The sequence below is a fragment of the Cupressus sempervirens genome, chromosome 4 (assembly GCF_028749045.1).
Source record: "Cupressus sempervirens isolate cs-2001-9-10 chromosome 4, ASM2874904v1, whole genome shotgun sequence".
Lineage (NCBI taxonomy): Eukaryota > Viridiplantae > Streptophyta > Pinopsida > Cupressales > Cupressaceae > Cupressus > Cupressus sempervirens.
This window is the reverse complement of record NC_143121.1, coordinates 150,093,016-150,101,613: the sequence shown is the minus strand read 5'-3', so window position 1 is coordinate 150,101,613 and position 8,598 is coordinate 150,093,016.

The following is an 8,598-nucleotide window of genomic DNA, read 5'->3' as shown; positions in this document are numbered from 1 at the left end:
TCCTAACAGTTATTTCCTTTGTACTCACCTCCATTGTCTGACTAAAAAACCTTTATCTTCCTTCCTATTGAGTTCTCCACTAGAGCCTTAAACTCTTGGAACTAACTAAAAACCTCATCCTTGTTACTCAAGAAGTATATCCATGTCTTTTTGAAGAAATCATTGATAAAAGTAACATAGTACTCATATCCTCTAATAGATTTTTTTGACATTGGTCCACATACATCTAAATGTACTAGATCAAGAACACCTTTAGATCTGGTGTCACTCCTTGGAAAAGATGCTTTCATAAACTTCCTCAACACACATCACTTTCATACATTATCATGCTTTGTGCTCACCTCTGGAACACCTATCACTATCTCATGAAGCAATTTGTATACTCCATGATGAATATGTCCCATCCTCCTATGCCATAGATCTCCAAGATCTTTAGGATTAGTGATGCTCATGAGTGCCTTAGGAGTGTCAATGTGTAACCTATAAAGGTGACCACTCCGAACTCCAATAGTTATGGGTGATTTCCAATCTTTGTGCTTAATCAACACATGTGTCCCTCTAAAGAGTACATTATAACCCCTATCCTAAAGAATAGATACAAAAATAAAATTGATACCTAATCCTGGCATGTAATACATCATGAACTAGAATTATCTTTCCATTCTCCCTCTAAAACTAAATAGTCCCTTTCCCAACTGGGTTGAGCTTAGACAAGTTTTGCATAGAAATTTGGATATTGGTGTTCTCCTCCATATAATTGGAGAAGTACTCGTTAACTCCTATCATATGAAATGATGCCCCACTATCTATATCCTAGAGAGTCTATGAGGTTAAACTCACCATACGAGATATAAGTGCAAACTCATCTTCCATTCTTCTAGAGAGTTCTTCTACACTTGTTGAAGCTACCACCTACTTCTTTTCCTTCTTCCTTTCTGGGCAATCACTAACATAGTGACCATACTCATCTCATCCAAAGAACTTGACCTTAGAAGGGTCCTTCTTCTTGTCACTTTATGAGCTAGATCCCTTCTTTTCTTTCCCTTTCCTCGCTAGGGCAATGTTTTCCTATTCCAGCTCACTTTTTTTACTCTTGTTGGCCCCATTGACAAGACTTGGTCTAAAATCCTCCTAAGTGAAATTAGTCCATAGTTGATCACAACTTAGTAAGGTATCTTGTCCACTGACAACTTGAAAAAAGGCACTCCACTATTTAGAAAACCAATTTAGGGCTATTCTTGCAAGCTTATCATCACTAGAACTATCTCCAATAGCTACTAACTCATCCTTGATGAGTCTAAGCCTAGTGAGATAACTTGCAACATCTTGTCTCTAGTTCATCTAGGTATTCTTTAGGTTCTCTCTAAGAATCATCTTCTTATTAGTGGTACCATTCTAGAACTGATTCAAAATGGTGTCTCACATCTTCTTCACTTTATCTAGCTTTATGATATGTGGAACAATATGATCTTTGACACCATCAAGGGTAACCCTCCTAGCCTTGCCATTTTCCTTCTTATAGATTGCAAGTTGGGTAGTATCTATAGGTACAACTATAAAAGTAGTAACATAATCTTTGATACCATTCTCTTCCAACAATAAAGAAATTTTGGCCTTCGAGACACCAAAATTCAAGGCACCATCCAATCTGTCCCAATCTCTCAAACTAGTTTAAGCCATCTCAAGGGATTAAAGCAATAATTTTGAAGAGATAAAAATTTCTTTCCTAGGGAAAACCTTTTTTACCCTCAACAGAGCTCTGATACCATGTGAAAATTAACACTATTGTAGTCACTAGTTATTAATATTCTATCATAAATGTTTATTAAAGTGTTGTAAATAAATTCCAAGTTAATATCAGAAAATAACACAACTATAAATTCACCAATAAAATATAGAAATAAATTCATAACATAAAGAACACAATATTTTTGGACAAATTGTCCCTAGAAAAATGCCTAAGGGAAAACTAGTTCTGCAAATGGAAAATATATTGACTTAAGAAAATCAAGAGATACAAAAGTTCTTACCTTTCACTAGCAAAATCTAGACAACCTCCTAATTTCTCTTGCTAATATTCCCCAATATTATCCCCAATGCTATCATTGCACCATTGCTAACACTGCAAGACTTTTTTCTATCACTATAAACTCATTTTTTACTACTGCAAATTCCTCTACAACTCTTGTTGTTCTCTGTTCTATTCTATTTTCCAAAAAGCTCCCTTGACCCCCTTTTATACTACTTAACCAAGAGGTTTCTAGTTGCTTCTCAATTAAAAAAACCTACCTAATAGGTTACTAGTGGCTTCTAGAAGGAGTCAATTATTTAAAAAATATTTTACATGACTCTAACAATTATATGCCAATGAATCACATTTGGAAAAACAAGTATCCAAGTTACCTAAAACTAGCACAACAACCATGAAGATGAAGATGGGCTTGGGATTGGGGTTGTCTAGCTTAATATCAACTCGACTTCCACTTGTAGAAAATGAGAAGAAGTGAATCCTTATGATTTATATCTAATGTACAGAGGGTTGAAAGTTTGAATCAATGAACATAATGATTCATTGTTTATACCCAACATTTTAGGGTTTTAGGATCCGAGGTTTAAATTATGCCCCAACCAACATTTGGGGAAAATACATTTCAAATGGAAAACAAGGCTTCTCCCTTGGACTATGTTTCTTTTGGTTATTCAATTATTCAATGCTATTTAGTCCACTATGAGTAATCTTGTGAAGAAGAAGGAAGCTCTCAAGGATGAAGATGAGGTGCAGTAGTATCTGTCCCCTTTCTTTTATGAAGCCAAGTATGAGGGTGAGTACTTTCATTTCCCTTTGACTGAAGATTATGCTAAGGATAGAAAATTTTTTTGGTAGTGCTTAGATTATTGTATTAATTGTTGTCAATTTTCTTGAGATCAATTTTATAATTATTTTACAATTTGAACTATTCAGTGGATTATTTTGCTAGTACACCCTATTTTCTATATTAAATAAGTGAGCACTTTCTATTTTTTGGTGATAGATTAGTAGAAGTTGTCTAAGCCTAAAGTGTATTCACCATTATCTCTCTAATTTTATAACTTTGAAAAAATATTTATGGGATTTAAATGTTGATTATAAAATAAAATATATCTAAAGCCACATTATAGATTCCTATATTGATTATGTAGGTCTTCTCCTCAAAGGGAAAAGAAGAAACATATTGTGTGAATAAATCGTTATTGTGAAAAAAAAAAAATTCAAGTCATTAATTTATTTGTGAGAGTAATGCAAAGTGCACCTCAATTTTTTTATTTTATTTTAGAAAACAAGTTATTTATTGCCTTAAAAATTAATGACCAATAGTTAAGAAAATATATTACATGACCAATAAGTAATGCATACATAGGAATTTGAATGGTCAATGAAGAAGAAATATTGAGAACAACTGCAGAAATAACTAACTAATTTAATCTTAGGTGATCATTGGTTTTTATTTCTCATATAGTATTTAACACACTAGATCAGACTTGTATAACCCTAGCAAATTTTAATAGCAAGATGCATGTAACTTAGTCTTGTCCATAGTTGTTCAGATGTTAAATAATTGTAACCATTTAGATGGTTCTAATATGTCAAAATCTACCTTTCGAAACCTAATGCCTATTCTAAAACAAAGCGATGCTAGCCTGGAAGATGATATAGTTAGCTATGGGTTGAAGGAAGGTCTAAATTCACTCTATGAGCATCAATCTATAGACTGGAAAATTAATTTTACCTAGCAAAATCTGATTCAATGATGGCCCTTTAAAAATCGATAACAAATGTGGGTCATCTTTGTTGAATGCTACTGTACGACCAAGAGGAATATTTTGGGAGCTTATTAATTTGGCTTGCAATGGCTCTAATTTGAAATTTTATAAGAAAGAATGTTCATTTCCAAGTTCAAATTTTCTTTCATCAATGGATATATCATTGAAATTACAATTCACAGGCAAGCTGGGGTGATGTCCAACCTAGTAACCTCAAGGGTTTTCATTCCTAAAGCTTCAATCTTCTCAAAACCTAGATCTCAAAGCTCTCTCCTTACTATATAATCAAACTAATAGACCTAGATAATTGGAAATGAAGGCCCAATATTTTTTTATCCCCCTCCATTAAAATTGACCATCTCTAGGGTTTTCCCACATTTTTAACTTTTAAATAAAAATAATGACTCATTATAAAAATTTATCCCCAAGACATATTAGTAATTTACATTAATGGCCCCCTTTATTTAAACAACTTATCACCAAATTACCTATGTAGATGGGCCCATGACATTACTATAAGTTACTATAACATAAAGTGAATATAATTCACACTTAATATTAATTTAATTAATTCTCCCACCTTAGAAAATATTTAAATATTTCTAGATTTATTCATAAAATGCAGAACATGACTCAGAATTGAATAGTGACTGAAGTACTTGGGGATCTAGCTTAAAATTTTGGAAACTATCCCTAATCACATAAACATCTCTGCTCTATGAACCTCCAGGTCATCAACCAGTCAACTGCCAGTCCTTCCAAAAAAATATGGACCTTCCCTAACATATAAAAATTACCACCTGAAAGTCCAAAAATAACTCATAGAGCCTTTCAAAGCTCCATAATCCTCTCAATTGGTCTATTAATAATACAATTAAACTATGAGAACTCAAATGATAGGTAAACTTTCGACTATATGTTCACTCTAATGAGGAGACACTAACCACCCCAAACTATAAAATGACTCCCTCTAATTGCATGTAACCATAGATAATTTCTATGTTAAAAACTCCTAATTGCATTCTCAAAATCTAAAAATAATTAATACAATTGTTCCCCATATTGCCAAACAAATGAGAATAGTTTTAAAAATTGTTAAATTTAGTAATGTGCAAATCCTAAAAAGACTTAAACAGAACAAAAAAATAGTGGTAGTCAAATATATTTCAATGAAGATGCTCCACATCACAAAAAGACACCATCATTAGATGGAAATGGCCCTTAGGGAGAACCATCAACTATTTGAACTAATGAAGGAGGTGGTATTTTCTCCATTTTCCAACTTGACCAGTCAACTGAATGTCATAGGAACTTAGTGGCCTTAGTGGATTTTTCCATCTTGTTCCACAAGTCCTTAATGAATTTCTCTATATTCACCATCTTTCTAATCAATTCCATTAATGATGCCTTGATGCCCCATATTACCTCTAAGAATGCTAACCATTTGAACTTAGACATGGTGAATGGAAAAGAATTCTGTGCAACTAACATTGCATATTTTCATTAGTAATTTGATCCTATTTTTTATTGATGCAAATTTTAGATAAAAATTCCTACCACCTTCTTATTTTCATGTAGTAATGGACAATAGCTAAGTTGGAAAAGATGCCTTAAATATCACAATCTTTTGCCAAAATTTTATTAAACCTCCAACTTGTTGAAATTATTTTGTGCATACAAAGGATGATAATAGTTAGTATCTTTGAATATAAATCTTTTGAATGTTACAAGATTTAGCCAAAAGGAGAACATGAAGAAGACTTTTTTCCTATCTTTTATGGTTTGTTCTAGGTGGGTGTTTCTTGGAAGCTGCCTTTATTATTGTATCACGAGAGTCCCTGATAACATTAAAATACTCAAATGTCATAAATTTCCTCTTGCAATTCCATTTAAATTTTAGTTTTAATTCCCCTTTGGTGCTTGGATTCTATTTAATTTGTGCTCTATTGATGGAGGAGAGGAAGCTAAGGGAAGAGGCAAGTGGTTTAATCCAAAGATCTCATCAACTGAAAAAGTGACATAAAATTCTAGTGATTTGTTTGTGAGGAAATAACCACATTCTATGTAGCTTTTGAGAATATAAAAACAAACACTAAATAAGCATAAATAGTTACAAAAAATAGTTCATTACTAAAATAAACAAAAACTATATATATCATTCAAGCTTGAGTATACATCCTTAGTGTATGAAAGGTACAAAGTGTAATTCAAAAACATCAAAAAGAAGAAAGGAACCTAGGGATTAGGAGGATAAGTTTTATTAGGACAATGATGATCCTACATCCCTAAATAAACCAATGGTAGTCTTGTGTATGGAGGTCAATCCATAATTTGTAAGTCCTATAATTTACCTTGGAATTAATAGTAAGAAATCTAATCTTAAATATATTTTTTCTACTCTATACGATAAATTTGGTTATAAAAAGATCTCATATCTATTAGACTTTAAGGCATTCTAGTTTTCTAGAAATATGTTTTCTTATATTGTTGTTTATTCTAATAATTTCTTGAATTCATGGGTGAAAGAATCTATATAGAATTTTTTTTATGTATATGCAAATATATTTTACTAGATCTTGATGATATATCGATATAAATGGATGATCTTTCTTCAAATTTTAAATATATTTGGAGTTATACATGAAATTTTAGTAGATGGTATTGAGAACATAGCAATTACAATGGATGCAAAGGTTATTCTAAAGAGTTTGTTTCCATTTTGTTTTCTTTGAACATATGTGGCCTAACTTAACCTAACTCCAAGTGTTAATAAATTAAATTTTTCTTTTGATGTCTTTTGTGTGTAGATGTTGAATTTAGAAATATAGGATTGGAAAGGTTAGAAAACTTGGCAAAATATTTCGAGTGGTTCAGATAATAGACATATGGAATTCCATATTCATCTAATTGAAAAACATCTCATGCAAATTATTTACAAAAAAATATCCAAGAAAGATCCACCAACATTTATTTGTCACTTTTATAATATCTATTTTGCATACACTACTTGAGGTCAAATGATTGGGAAATTGGTTAGTTTCTCTTGCTCTCTTTGTCACATGCACATGTTTATGTTTAAACTAATAGACTTACAGATACATATTGTAACTCTTGATGCACTTCTCAATTCCTCCAAATTCTTTTCTCTTTCTTTTTTCCAAGGGAAATAATAAAGTTGTTCTTACTATAACCAGTTTTAATGGTAATAAATTGATAAAAAATTCCATATTCTAAACTTTTATTTTTCTAGAAGATGTATCTTACGTTTCAATTTTTTAACAGGCAATAAAAAATACAATACATTTCTATTTTTTGTATAATTAATCTTGAATTGGATTTTGACTCTCAAGTAGATTAGTTGGAATATATTTTGAGTAGTTTAATCATTTATCCACTCATGTCCATGTCTAGTGGAGTCACTAAAAACACATTTTCAATGTTTATGGGACTTCATTTGTTTGCATGTGACATATTCTCTATGTATTGTCCCTTGTCAAGTGCATCATGCATGGTTCTATTAAAAGATTATTGTTTTATAATACAACATGATCTAGATACTTCTTTGCTTAGTTTCATAATCAAATAAAAATATAATCATGCATAGTTGCCACTTACTTATAGTTAATTTATGATAAGGAGGAAGCCTAAATTGTGAATCTTCCTTGCACATATACCCTATGCTAGATGTAAGTCTACTTTATGTTAAAAACTTATGCTTAAATTGTGTTTAACGACCAAACTAAAATGGTTACTCCAATATTTTGGAATCATCCAAATATATTACTCTTGTTTGTAAGTGTAAATGTAGTGATATTAGAACCAAAAAAAAAAAAGAATAATAACTTTAAATTTCTATTTTATTAAATGCACACCCAAACCTAAGATGGAGTAGTGATCTAGGTATCCACATATTTAAACAAATAATTTTGGATTGTTAATTCCTTTGCAATCATTTTGATAGTATGAGGATGTCAAGAATTGGATGCTTAGAAATAAATCAAAGGATATTCACAAATCTCAAATACCTAAAATAATTTCTTTGCAATCTTTGTAGTACAACAATGCATCATTGACACAATCTAAACACAAATTTCTAGCGAAGATCAATTTATCATTATATTTTTTCTCTATAAATTGGATAATCTAGAGATCCATCTCTATGAGGATATATTGTTACTTAAATAGAATCAAGAGAAGTTTTTTTTTTTCTTGAATGTGGATTGGTTTATCAGGTATTCCATTATCACCTATTTAAATCATCCAATTTGCAGTTTCTATTAGTTGTAGTGGTAATTTTAATAAATTAATTTATTTTAAGTTCAAAAATAGTAGATGTTATTAAGAATTTTTAAATCTATTTTTTTTCAATTGCATCTTATTCTATAGTTTTCATTGCAAAGAATTATATGATGTATTTTGTCTTTTTTGAAAAAAATTGTTCTAAAGATAAGTGCATAGTTATTTGATTTTGATATACAAAGAATAGTGTTGCTTATGAAAAACAATTTTTTGGTCAATATTTTTATTTTTTGGTAAAGAATGTTTTGGTGATATTTATTGTATTACTACTTGTTGCAAAGGCAATTCACCAAGAATAGTGGTAGTAGTAAAAGAATGAATGAGCACATTCAAGCCATGTTCTATTTAGGAAAATGTTAGTTTAGAGGAAGTAAGTGCCATAGAACTAGTTGCAAATTTCATATAATGTTGTAGTTTTATTAGACAAGCCACATCATAATTTTATTATAATAAGGGGAACCAACCACATGTAATGAATTTGACAATGAAAACATTATC